The following is a 14,285-nucleotide window of genomic DNA, read 5'->3' on the forward strand; positions in this document are numbered from 1 at the left end:
GCTGCGTTAGCACCACAGCTGCGGATCTTGTAGTCTCGGGAAAGGTGTGGGTGAGATTCGATAATTAATGTGCAGCCTTGGTCGTCAGCACAGATTGTTGCTGGCCTTCTGAATCACCGCATCTTGTCACAGAAACAGCGCCGACACGTTGCAAAGCCAAACTTTCTGGGATGGAGTGGAGTTTTTATTTAGGGGGAAAAAAAATCAGTTCACATTGTTTGAATCCTTCAGGGACCTTAAAAATAAGCGGGGAAAGTAAATATGTCCTTTATAAAACTGCACTCATTATCCAAGCTGCACTCTGAAGGTTCTGAGGTTGCAACAAAAGGAACATTAATCACTTTGCACCCTCTTTCAAACCTGCTTTGCATACAAATTACTGGAACAAAAAATATAATTATCATTATAATGTTATGATTCTTACTTCCTCTAATTATTTTTTCCAGATTGTCACTGGTATGAGGTGATCCTCCCATGCAGTAATCTTCCTAACCCCCAACAATATAGACCTAGTCTTTCAGACGGAAACCAGATGGCAGAGCACTTCCACTTGGCTCCCAAGGTCCAGATAACTATGCCCTGGTTAAGGCTTGTGTGGGGACAAGTGAAAAATGATTGGAAAGAAGTAGAGCAGTGAATAATTCCTGGTACTTTGGTTGTATGCTCTATACTTAAAAAAACACAAAACTATGTTCTAACGCCCCAATGAATTCACTCTAATTATCAATTAGATTTAATCATTCCTATGAAGTTATTTGATTTTTTTAATTTGAGTGTCATTATTATTGCTTTTAACATTTTTCTTTCCCTCGGCAAGGAAAAGGAAAGCTTGCATCCATTCCACTTCAGTGGGTTCTTAGGTGCCTCATGAGACCTGGAGATGCATGAGAGGGCAGGTGGGCAGCTAACATTGGAGGTGGCACGGTCATTCTGCCATTTTATCTGGATTCCACATGTTTTTGACAAAGAAAGATTCCCAGTTTCCCAATGTCCTTTGGTCCAACTAACCCCTGCTGATCAAAATGCCCCATTTACACTAGCCCCACCTCCCTGTGTTTGGCCCATATCCCTCTAAACCGTTCCTATTCGTGTTTCCATCCAATTGCCTTTTAAAGGTTATTATGGAATCTGCCTCAACTACCTCCTCTAGCAACTTCCATATACCCACCACCCTCTGTGTGAAAATATTGCCCCTTAGGTTCTTGTTAATTCTTCCCACTAAATTTTTCTACTATATCAATGTCCTCTATCTGTTGATTACCTACTCTGGGTAAAAGACTTTGATATCTATCCCTATCAGAATTTTATATAGCTCTGTAGCGGCACCTAGGGGTGGCTTGGGGCATCACAAACCCTCGCTATTGGCTGGTGCGGTCACGTGATCGTGGGAGTGTTTTTGCGGGTTTTTGTATCGCATTCATTCAAGCTCCACACTGTTAGAAAGAGCTTCGTATTTTTGGCTGATCTAAAATGCGATTGAGTAAATCGCTTTGTTATCGTTTAAAATAAAGAATCTTACTTTACTCAATTGACTCGACTCGCCAAAGTGGTGACCCCGTCAGTCCGATCGTTTATTCGGACTTCGATCATGCAAGCTGCCGCTAACCCCGACGCACATCTTCCCCAGCAAAATGCCGTGGGCCTGAAACTGCCCGTTTTCTGGCCGGAGCAGCCTCAAGTATGGTTCACCCACATTGAGGCCCAATTCCAACTTAGAAATATCGTCATGGACGCCACCCGATATTTCTACGTGGTCGGGGCGCTTAGCCAAGAGATGGCCACCCGGTTGCTGCCCTACATGCGGGACCCTCCAGCAATCGGCAAGCACGAGGGCCTCAAGGCGCTGCTGCTCCGCACTTTTTGGCTCAGCCGCCGCGATCGCGTCGCCCGCCTTCCATATGGATGGCCTCGGCGATCAGAAGCCGTCAGCGCTCATGAGCGAGATGCTCGCTCTGATGGATGGCCACCGACCCTGCCTGCTGTTCGAGCAGGCCTTCCTGGAGCAGATGACCGACAACATTTGCCTGCTCCTTGCTGGGTCAGACTTCGCAGATCCCCTTCAGCTCACCGAACGGGCCGACAAACTGTGGGTCACCAAGCAGCAGGGCGGCGGGTCCATCAATTGGGTGTCTGTGTCTGTGCACCAGCAGCCTCGCAGAGACGTCCAACCCTCTGCTGCCGTCGCCGCACCGCGTCTTACTTTACTCAATTGACTCGACTTGCCAAAGCTCTGTAAGATCCTGTGCTCCAAGGAATAAAGCCCTAGTCTACTAAACATTCCCCTATAGTTAGGCCTTCGAGTCCACACAACATCCTAGTAAATCTTCTCTGCACACTTTTCAGTTAAATGACATCCTTCCCACAGCAGGGTGACCCAAACTGAACACAATGCTCCAAATACAGCCTCGCCATTGTCTTGTATAACTGTAACATAACATCGCAACTTCTAAACCCTACCTCTGACGCCACTTTCAAGGAACTATGTACCTGCGCTCCTAGATCCCTCTCCTCTACAACAAGTCCCAAGGCTCTGCCATTCACTGTGAAGGTCCTGCCCTAGATTGACTTCCCATTATATTATAGGCCACCCAACACCCAACAGCCAGTAGGAGATAAAGGATCCGCTATGTAGCCAGATTACTGAAGGATGTAAGAGCTACAGGGTTGTTGTAGTTGTAGAATATTTTAACTTCCCTAATATTGACTGGGATTTACTCAGGGCAAGAGGATTAGACGGGGCAGTATTTGTTAGGTGCATCTAAGATTTCCTGAAACAGTATGTGGATAATCCGACTCAAGGAGGGACCATACAGAACATTGGAATATTGGAGTATTGGAAAACAAGCCTGGTCAAGTGATTTGTGTTGAGGTGGAAGAAGAATTTGGGGATAGTGATTGCAACCCCATAAGTTTTAAGATTGTTTTGAATAGGGACAGGTCTGGGTGTTAGGGAAAGGTAAGGCAGATTACAATGTCATTAGGCAGGAGCTAAGGAGGGTAGTTTGGGATTAGTTGCAATTGGGCAAATCCACAGAGGACATGTGGGAGTCGTTTAAAGGCGTTCGGTGTGGACTCTGTGAGCCGAAGGGCCTGTTTCCATGCTGTATCTCTAAACTAAGTGATCACAACTCTGTAAGCTTTAAGATTGTTTTCAATAGGGAGAAGACTGGACCTTGAGGCAATCTACAGTGTTATTACGCAGGAACTCGGGAGGGTACACTGGGAGTGATTGTTATTGGGTAAGTCCACATCTGACATGTGGGAGTTGTTTAAAGGCCAGTAGATTGATGTTCTGAACCAGCATGTTCCAGTAAGGAAGAGCGATAAGGATGGCAAATAAGGGAGCCTTGGATGACCAAGGACGTAAATTTGGTCAAAAAGATAATGGAAGCACGTGAGATTTAAGAGATTGGAATCAGGCAGTGCCTTTAAGGAACATAAAAAAAGGAGGAAGCAACTCAAATGGACATTTAGAAGGACCAAAAGGGGACACTAAATGGCTTTGATGAGTCAGATTAAAGAAAATCCCAAAACTCATTTGTAGTACAGTATATTAAAAACAAGAGAATAACCAAGGGAAAAGTAGGACTGCTGAAGGATAAATGAGAGAATTTGTGCTTGGAGTTTGGGGATGTGGGCAAGATACTAAAGTATTTTGCATCTGTTTTCATGAAGGACAATGATGGAGGGCAGTGAGATCAGTGTGGTGTACATTAATATGTAAGGGGAATTTGAGATTAAGAGAAGATGTTGGGGCTCTTAAAGATCATTTAGGTAGATAAATCCCGAGGACCTATTGGGATTTATCCCAGGTTACTGAGTAAGGCAAGAGAGGAGATTGCAAGGATCTTGAGGAAGATCTTTGTCTTCTCCAGCCACAAGCGAGGTCCGGAAGGATGGGAGAGTAGCGAATGTTGTTCCTTTATTTAAAATGAGAAGTAGAGAGAATTTCAGGGAATTATTGGCCATTGAGCCTCACATCAGAGGTAGACAAAAAATTGGAGAAGATACTTTGAGATAGGATTTACTCCCATTTGGAAGAGAATAGGTTAATTAGAGACAGTCTTTGTACATGGCTGGTCATGTCTTACTAACATGATAGAATTTTCTGAGGAGGTGACAAAGGTGATCAATGAGGGTAGGGTGGTGTATGTTGTCTGCATGGATTTAGGAAGGCATTTGATAAAGTCCCCCATGGTAGGCTGATCCAGAAGATTAAGATACACGTGATTAGTAGTGACAGTCATATGGATCCAGAACGGGTTTACTGAGAGAAGACAGATGGTTGTGGTGGAAGGACAATATTCCTAAGCATATGGTATGCTTGCTTTCATAGGTTGGGATATTGAGTATGTGTAAGGAAGTCATGGTACAGCTTTACGGGACATTGATTAGGCAATTTTGAGTATTCTGTGCAGTTCTATTCATCCCATTGCAGGAAGTATGTGGAGACTTTGGAAAGGGTGCGGAGGAGGTTTTCCAGAGGGATCACTGGATTAGGAGGTATTAGCTACAGGAAGAGGTTGGACAGACAGATTGTTTTCCTGGAATACCAGAGGTGGCAGGGAGACCAGAATAAAAGTATATAAAATTATGAAACACATAGATCGGGTCGCCAGTCAGAATTTTCTTTCCCAGGATGGAAAAATAGAATACTAGAGGACATAGCTTCATTCTTAGGCACGATCCTTTGTTCCCAAAACCCTTCTAGGGATACATGTCCAGCTACCAATACCTGTCCCATGCCTCTTTCTTTTTCCTGACCAGAGCCTCAATTTCTCTTATCAACCGGTGATAGCGGTGCTGGCTCGAAGGGCCGAATGGACTCCTCCAGCACCTATTTTCTATTTTCTTTTCTAACCAGGCTTACCCCCACCTGCCTTGCCCTTCACCGTAACAGGAGCATTCTAGGTTTGAACTTTTGTCATCGCATTTTTAAAAGCAGCCCACTGTCCGGTCGTTCCTTTGCCCGCAAACAACTACTTGAATCAACTTCACAAAGTTCCTATCTAATACTAGAATGGTTGGCCTTGCACCAATTCAGAATTTTAACTTTTGGCCCACCCTGTCTTTATCCATACCTATTTTAAAGTTAATACACCAGTGGTCACTGGTCCTAAACGTCTATGCCACAGACACTCCAGTCCCATGCCCTTCCCAATTTTCTAAGAGTAGATCATATTACCTGAAGAAACTCTCCTGAACACATTTGACAAATCACACCTTGTCTAAGCCCTTGGCACTATGACAGACACAGTCTTTGCTGAGAAAGTTAAAATCCCCTACTATGACAACCTTATTATCCTTGCAGCTGCTTGCAATCTCCTGCCATATTTGCTCTTCAGTGCCAGCCACACTGCCAATCTAGTTTAAACCCACCCTGGATCAACCAAGATAAGCAAATTGTTAGAGTTATAAAATCAGTCTACAAATTGATGTGGTACCAAGGGATCTCAGCATCTCATTGAATGAAACACAAACAGTTGGCTTGGTGGCACAACTGATAATTAGGATAAAAAGACACACATTGATGTAGTAACTCAGCAGATCAGGCAGCATTTGTGGAGAAGATGGATCGGTGATTTTTCAGATCGGGATCCTCCTTCAGGTTGATTGTAGTCGGGAAGAATGCTGGAAGTGAGGAGGGGTGGGGCAAAGCCTGGCAAGTGATAGGTGGGTCAGGCGAAAGGAGTTTGAATGGCAGATGGTTAGACAAAGGCCTGAGAAAAGACAAAAGGCAGGAATGTCAGAGGGCTGCCCTAAGTTAACGATATTCCAAAGATGCTTCCTTGACTATGGTTTAATAACTGCGAAAAAACATACTTAAATTCTGGAAAAAGATAACAGTTCCCGCAGTGAAGATGTGGATCACAGAAATGACCGAGATACTACATTTAGAAAAAATAAGGCTTGTTTTGTCTGACAAATCAGATCAATTTTCCAAAATATGGTCTCCTTTCATTGAATTTCTTCAACAACATAATGGTTGAACACAAATTCAAAACCGATGCTAGGGTCGGGTGAGCGGGCGTAGGGGAGGGTAGTGGGATATATCTTTTTTTTTTTCACTTCTTCGTTCTTTCAGGGTTATCCTTTTTCTTTTTCGTAACTTTTTCGAAATTCTTTCTTTTCTATTTCCTTTCTTCTTCCTTTCCCTTCTTTCCGTTTTTCTTTTTTCCGATTTACTTATTAGTTTATAAAATGTTAAAACTGAAGCTGTACGAAAATTGTATAATTGTTATGTCAATTACTTTCTCCTTGTACAATTGCTTCTAATAAAATAAATATTAAAAAAAAAAGAAAAGACAAAAGGCTGGGTGATAAGGAGAGGAAGCATGAAATGTGAAGCCGGAGGAGATGGCTATAGATGGAAGGGAATGGGGGGCGAAGAGGAAAGAGAGGGCGGAATTGTGGGAGAAATGAGGTGTCCCGGTAGGACACAGAGAAGGGGGTTGGGGGGGGGGGGAGGGGAGATGGGTGTTAGTTGGTTAGTTACTAAAATTGGAGAATTCAATGTTCATAACATTGTGTTGTGAGCTAACCAAGCAGAATATGACCTCCTGTTCTTCCAGTTTGTGTGTGGCCTCACTCTGGCAATGGAGGAGCCCCAGAACATAAATTTCAGTATGGGAAAAGGAAGGGGAGTTAAAATGGTTAACAATCGGGAAATCCAGCAGTACTTGGCGGACCAAGGGCAAGTGTTCAGCCAATCAAGCACAGACAGACAATTCTAGACAAATGTGTGTACAAAGGAGGCCACGTCAGGAGCACCAAATGCAGACTATGCATTTTGCAATAAAGTTGTCCTTTATTGCAAAACATATTAAGGAGAAAAGTACAGGCATTTTGAGTTACATTGACAGAGCTTTGGTGACATTGCACATGGCATACAGTGTACAATTTTGGTTTCCTTATGATATGAATGATATACCTACTCTGGAGGTAGTGCAGAAAAGGTGAATTATGTTGATTTCTTGGAAAAAGGGATTGACAAATGAAGAACAGTTTAGCAGGGTGGTCCTATGTGCATTTATAGTTAGGAAAAATGAAAGATAATATCATAAGATTCTGTGCGGGAATGACAATGTAGAGGACACTGAGGGTGTTTCCCCTAGTAGGAGCTTAGTTTAGTTTTGAGATACAGCGCGGAAACAGGCCCAAGTCCGCTCCGACCTGCAATCCCTGTACATTAACACAATTTTACACACGTTAATAATAATAATGGATGGGATTTATATAGCGCCTTTCTAGAATACTCAAGGTGCTTTACATCGCATTATTCATACACTCCTCAGTCACACTCGGTGGTGGTGAGCTACTTCTGTAACCAAAGCTGCCCTGGGGCAGACTGACGGAAGCGTGGCTGCTAATCTGCGCCTACGGCCCCTCCGACCACCACCAATCATTCACACACATTCACACACAGGCAAAGGTGGGTGAAGTGTCTTGCCCAAGGACACAACGACAGTATGCACTCCAAGCGGGATTCGAACCGGCTACCTTCCGGTCGCCAGCCGAACACTTAGCCCATTGTGCCATCTGTCGTTAGGGACAATGTATATTTATACCTAGCCAATGAACCTACAAGCCTGTACGTCTTAGGAGTGTGAGAAGAAACCAAAGATCTTGGAGAAAACCCATGCGGTCACGGGAAGAACGAACAAACTCCGTACAGACACGCCCCCATAGTCGGGATCGAAACCGTGTCTCTGGTTCTGTAACTGCTGTAAGGCAGCAACTCTTCAACTGCACCACCATGCCGCCCGGGTGTATCGAAGACTTGGGGGTACAGGAACAGGTCACCCTTTAAGATGGAGACAAGGAGAAATTTATACTGTTTGAGAGTTATATATCTTTGGTGGTCATTATCCCCGAGAGCTGCAGTCGCTAAATATATTCAATGTAGAATTTGACAGATATTTGGACCATCTGAGAATCAAATGGGAAGAGACCAGAATTTAATTAGCCATGGTCTTCCTTAATCTGTTCAGTGTAACCCCCGAGTATACTCAGGTCAGAGTGTACAAGTGGAAAAAAATCTTGGCTGGGAACAGGGTTAATGATGGAACATGCTCAAGAGGCTGAATGGCCATTTCTGCTCATTTCTTTCGTTCTTGCGATAAAACAATTAGACTTTAGATATTAGAGATACGGCGCAGAAACAGGTCCTTCAGCCCACCAAGTCCGTACTGACCAGCAATCACCCTGGATACTGACCTATACACACTAGGCACAATTTTACAATTTACCAAAGTCAATTAACCTACAAACGTGTGGGAGAAAACTGGAACACCCAGAGAAAACCCACACGGTCACAGGGAGAACATACAAACTTTGTTCGGATAGCACCTATAGTAAGGATCGAACTCTGGTCTCTGGCGCTGTAAGGCACAACTCTACCGTTGCGCCACTACCCCATTCTGCAACTTGAAATGGGTAAAAATGCAGCCTTTGATAACTCTGTTCTCAATCTTTAGCCTGTTCACTTTTTCCTGCAAAAAAACAACTATCCACCCATTATGTCCACACACCACCCCAACAATATGCTGAATTTGACCCAACTGACACATTGGCCATAGCCATCAACCCAGTAATTAGCTTCACAAGGTGCTAAGAGAAAGAAATAATATTGGCAGAAGATGAAGCCTTACACAATATACTGATGTGTTGTTTCCGGAACATCGCGGGCAGGCGGTGGAGCCTCAGATAAAATTCCAGAGTGTCGGGTCTGGGCTTTCTGAACCAAATGCAGGAAAGTGATGGGGAGATAGCAAGTGAATATTTCTCATCCATTTTTACTCAGGGAAGCTAAGGAATTGAAGCATATGAGTTGTGTTGTCTTTGCTTGTATGCGAATACCAAAGTGGAGGTATTGGTGGTTTTAAAGTGCATTCAGGTGGATAAATCCCCCGGGTCTGACCACATACATTCTCATACCTTTTAGGATGGCATAGATTTAAGGTAAGGAGGGCAAAGTTTAAAGGAGGTGTGTGGGGCAACTTTTTTTTTGCACGAAGGTTGGTGGGCGCCTGGAAAGCGCTGCCAGGGGTAGTGATGAAGGCAGATGCACTGATCACATTTAAGAGGCTGTTAGTTGGACACATGGATATGCAGGAAATAGAGGGATATGGATCATGTACAGGTTGGTCAGATTAGTTTATCTTGGCATTATCTTTGGCAAAGATACTGTGGGCTGAAGGATATTTCTGGAACTTCTCGCAGAGAAAAACAAGGCAATCTATGCAAATGTAGTGAGTGAAAAACTTTTTAATTCAAGTTCTGTATCTAAAATCAGTTACTTTCAGCAGCATGGTCGTCAGGCATGATCGAATGACTACCCAATTTCCTACAATCAAGGTGAAAAGTAACGTGATAAAAAAACATGTTATAAGCAAAATGCACATAGAAAGCACATGAGTGAGGGAGCGGAGGAAGGAAATGAGGAATTTTCATGCTGCACAGGAGGAGAAATCAGAAGGCAATTTATCCTTTATTGTGGACATGTACATGTTGAATCACACTGGCAAGAATTTCATTCAGGTTTGATAGTTGGCACACTCTTTAATAAACAATGAGTGAGCAAAATAACATTGAAAACTTAAATGAAAGATATAAAAAATACATTTGCTAAAAAAACAATCTGGTTTTAGTAATGTCAATCTTTGACCTTCAGGGTTATTGCAGTGCATTTGTTACTGATCATCAAGTAATGCATTGCAAAACATGTAAAACAGGCATTAAGGGAACAAACAGATGTTAACAAAGCTGTCAGACTTAACAATGAATAATGATGTCTTCACACAAATAAATTCCATCCCATTGTGAGAGACTACTTTAGTAGGATTAAGTCAATTGACTGCCAAGCTTAAACAAGCACTTTGAATCAGGACCTTCTTCAAAACCACACATCAAATGTGAGTGTTGATTGTTCAGCAATGATCAAGAAAGAAGAGTCTGCCCTGGAGCTCCACAGGTGTAGAAATAGACCATGAGGCTTGACTTCAGGGAGAAAAATCCATTTGTGGCTTTTAAAAATACTTTGCATAGCGTTCAAAGAATAAATCCTGAGAGAATGTCTCTTTGCACTAAGGAGATATTTTTGATCATTCAGCATTGTCTATAATTTGATCTATTCATGCCTTTCAATATTTGGACAATCAAGGTAAAATCAAGACAACATTAATAGCAACATGCCAGCATGCTATAGTATACCACAGAATGATGGTATTCAGATGTGGATCCATAAACCTACACAAGGTTTCCTTAGACTGAAGAAGGGTCTCGACCCGAAACGTCACCCATTCCTTCTCTCCAGAGATGCTGCCTGTCCCGCAGAGTTACTCCAACTTTTTGGGTCTATCTTTTCCTTAGACTTACTGGCTTATGTTATAGTTGTACAATACATTGATGAGGCCACGCTTCGATTTTGTGTCAATTTTTGGTCACCCACGAGGATGTTGCCAGAACTTGAGGGCCTGAGCTGTCGGGAGAGGTTGGGCAGGCTAGGATTTTGTTCCTTGGTGAACAGAAGGCTAAGGAACAATCTTACATGTTGGAGGGAATGGATAGGGTCAATGCACGGAAGCTTTTAGTAGGGGAATTAAGAACAAGATGACATAGGTTTGTCAGAGCGGATTTGATAGGAAACAGAGAAGCAACTTCTTCACACAGAGGTGTGTTGGGAATGATAGGGAATGAGCTGCCAGAGGAGGTATTTGAGGCAGGAACTATAACAACATTTAAAAGATATTTGGACAGGTACATGGTTAGGAAAGGTTTAGTGCCAAATGCGGGCAGGTGGAACTAGCATAGATGGGGCATTTTGGGCTGAAGGACATGTTTCCATACTGCATGACTTTATGGGTTATGAAACTTATATACCTCATCTATTTTAACTGAGGAAAAGATCATAGAAGCTAAAGGGCCTGTCCCACTTGGGCGACCTAATCCGCAAGTTCTGGCGAGTTTGCCCTTGACTCATACTCGCAGCATGGTCGACACGATGTCGTAGGAGGTCTTCGGAACTCTCCTTCATGCTCGAGAGTGGTCTCCGCGTACTCGAGGCCTCAGCTAGGTCGCGGCGTATTTTTAAATATGTTAAAAAATGCCCGCGATGAAATCGATACTTTTTTTACTCGTAGGTTTAGTCGTAGTAGATCGTAGCAGGTCAGCATGTTAGTCGTAGGTAATCGAGGGTAGTCGAAGGTATTCAAAGGTAGTCGTAGATAGTCTTCATCATAGTCGAAGAGAGGTCGAAGGGAGGTCGAAGAAGATCGAAGGAGGTAGTCTTCACTCTCCACTATTCGGTGTCCAATTTTACCAAAGTTAGTCGTAGCTAGTCGAAGCTGGTCTTCAACATAGTCGAAGGAGGTCGGAGGAGTTCTTCTACATAGTCGAAGGAGGTCTTAAACATGTCATTTTATCAAACTCTTCTAAACTCGCCAATTAGGTCGCCCAAGTGGGACAGCCCCTTAAAGAATTCATGCTCTTAAATTGTAGGAGCTGAATTAAGCCATTCGCCCCATCAAGTTTACTCGGCCATTCAATCATGGCTGATCTACTTTTCCCTCTTAATCCCATTCTATTGCCTTTTCCAGGTAACTCCTGACACCTGAGGCATATGAATTGAGTTATATGAATGTGATGAATTAGATCACACTGTATATGAATCCTCAAAGTGGAGATATTGGTGGTTTTAAAGTACATTAAGGTGGATAAAACCCCAGGGCCACCAAGCAGGCCATTTGGGAAGCTAACGAGCAAATTGCAAATACTCTTGCAGAGTTGTTAGCATCATCTTTAGCCAGGTGTGAATTTTCAGAAGTCTGGAGGGTGTACTGATTTTTAAGACAGACAGCAAGGACAATCTAGAAAACTACAGGGGGTGAGCCTGATGAGAGGGGTGGAAAAATTGTTGGATTGGATTCTGAGGGATGGAATAGACCAGAATTTGGATTGGCAAGGACTGATTAGGGATAATCAGTATGCTTTTGAGTGTGGGAGGCAGTGACTCATGTATCGGAGTGGAGCAGTGGAGTGCCTCAGCAGGTAGTGCTGGTTCCATTGGGTTGAGGTTATCAACCCAATGAGGTTTCTTGAGGTTATCCACTTTGGTAGCAAAAACAGGAAGGCAGATTACTCTCTAAATGGCGTCATGTTGGGAAAAGGGGAAGTACAACGGGATCTGGGGGTCCTTGTACATCAGTCTATGAAAGTAAGCATGCAGGTACAGCAGGCAGTGAAGAAAGCGAATGGCATGTTGGCCTTTATAACAAGAGGAATCGAATATAGGAGCAAAGAGGTCCTTCTGCAGTTATACAGAGCCCTAGTGAGACCACACCTGGAGTATTGTGTGCAGTTTTGGTCCCCTAATTTGAGGAAGGACATTCTTGCTATTGAGGGAGTGCAGCGTAGGGTTACAAGGTTAATTCCCGGGATGGCGGGACTGTCATATGCTGAGAGAATGGAGCAGCTGGGCTTGTACACTCTGGAGTTTAGAAGGATGAGAGGGTATCTCATTGAAACATATAAGATTGTTAAGGGTTTGGGCACGCTAGAGGCAGGAAACATGTTCCTGATGTTGGGGGAGTCCAGAACCAGGGGCCACAATTTAAGAATAAGGAGTAAGCCATTTAGAACGGAGACGAGGAAACACTTTTTCTCACAGAGAGTGTTGAGTCTGTGGAATTCTCTGCCTCAGAGGGCGGTGGAGGCAGGTTCTCTACTTTCAAGAGAAAGCTAGATAGGGCTCTTAAAAATAGTGGAGTCATGGGATATGGGGAGAAGGCAGGAACGGTGTACTGATTGGGGATGATCAGCTATGATCACATTGAACGGCGGTGCTGGCTCGAAGGGCCGAATGGCCTACTCCTGCACCTATTGTCTACTGTCTACTGTCTATTGTCTTCTACATAGTCATAGGAGATCTTCTACATAGTCGGTGGTCGTAGGAAGTCTTCCACATAGTTGAAGGATGCCAACTTTTCGGCGATTCTACAAGACCATGACAGTCTCCTAAACTCGCCAGTAAGGTCGCCATAGTGGGACAGGCCCTTTAGAGCCGGAATGGAGGACATGACCCTCACAGGCCAGGTCCACCGCTACACCCAGGCCCTCTGCCCCAGACGCAGAATCTGGAAGACCCGTTCTAGGTAAGCCCAGGTAAGCCCAGGCTGCTGCTGGCCCACCTACCTCTCCTCACCTGACTGCCTGTGGCCCGGAGGGCACCTCCTGCAGGCAACTTTGAAGGTACTGGAGGCAATACCCCCATCGCTCTCACACCGGCCCACTCCACATTGCCAGCGGCTTCCCCTCGACTCTACGGTCTTTGGGGCTCCTGAACTTCTCCCTGCAGGCCCTTCTTCGCAGTGGCCAACTAAGCTAGCCACCATATCCGCCGGGGGCAACCTGCCGAGTCTTCATTTGTGCCGGTTCTTAGTTCTAGTCGGCCGCCGAATCCATCTTTGTTCTCGTTGTCTGCCAGGTCCGTCCTTACTCTTGGCGGGCCGCTAGTTATTCTTGTCAGCTGGATGTTCGTGGTGGCTACAGGATCCGTCCTTGTTCTCTGCCAGTAGATCTGTTCACTACTGCATGGCTCCGCGGTGCCCACTGGATCTGCTCCGCATGGCTCCGTGGCACCTGCCAGATCTCATCTTGCATGCCTCCGCACGCCTGCCAGCTCAGCACTTGCACAGCTCTTGCACGGCTACCTGACACCCGTCGGGAGCTTCCCTTCTGCGCCTAATATCTCCCCCAAAGGGCAGAGAAGGGGAGAAGGTGCAATGGTGCTTTATTGGTCACATATGCAATTGCAAAATGAAATTCATTTTGCATATATTACACATGCTGGCACCACCATTTTGGCACTATTATTCAAAGTCCAAATCAGCCCGCAAGCTCAGAGTACTCCGTGGGCGTGGAGTTCCCGTGAACCGACGTCCCTCTCCTCTTCTTGCCCAGGGTGACTCCTGCAGCAGACCTTGAATATGCTAAAAGCAATACCCCAGTTCACACTCTTATCGGCCCTGCTTCTCGCTTACATCGTTTCCAGCTCCTTCCCGGTTACGTTGTCCAACGTAAGGAGCTCATCAGATGCAAAGGGTGGGACATGGAAGAATATTACCCGTTGGTTAATATTACCAGTGGATCCACCGCAGGAAAATCCCACCCACTGACATCCCCACACTCAGGTCGTGGGACACCGCCTGCTCAGTCATTGCGAAAAACAAGCCTTTCTTGACATCTTTGAGGCTGCGACAATGGCTGAAAGGTCAACAACCCCAGCC

This window comes from Amblyraja radiata, chromosome 11 (genome assembly GCF_010909765.2).
Source record: "Amblyraja radiata isolate CabotCenter1 chromosome 11, sAmbRad1.1.pri, whole genome shotgun sequence".
In the NCBI taxonomy this organism is placed as follows: Eukaryota; Metazoa; Chordata; class Chondrichthyes; order Rajiformes; family Rajidae; genus Amblyraja; species Amblyraja radiata.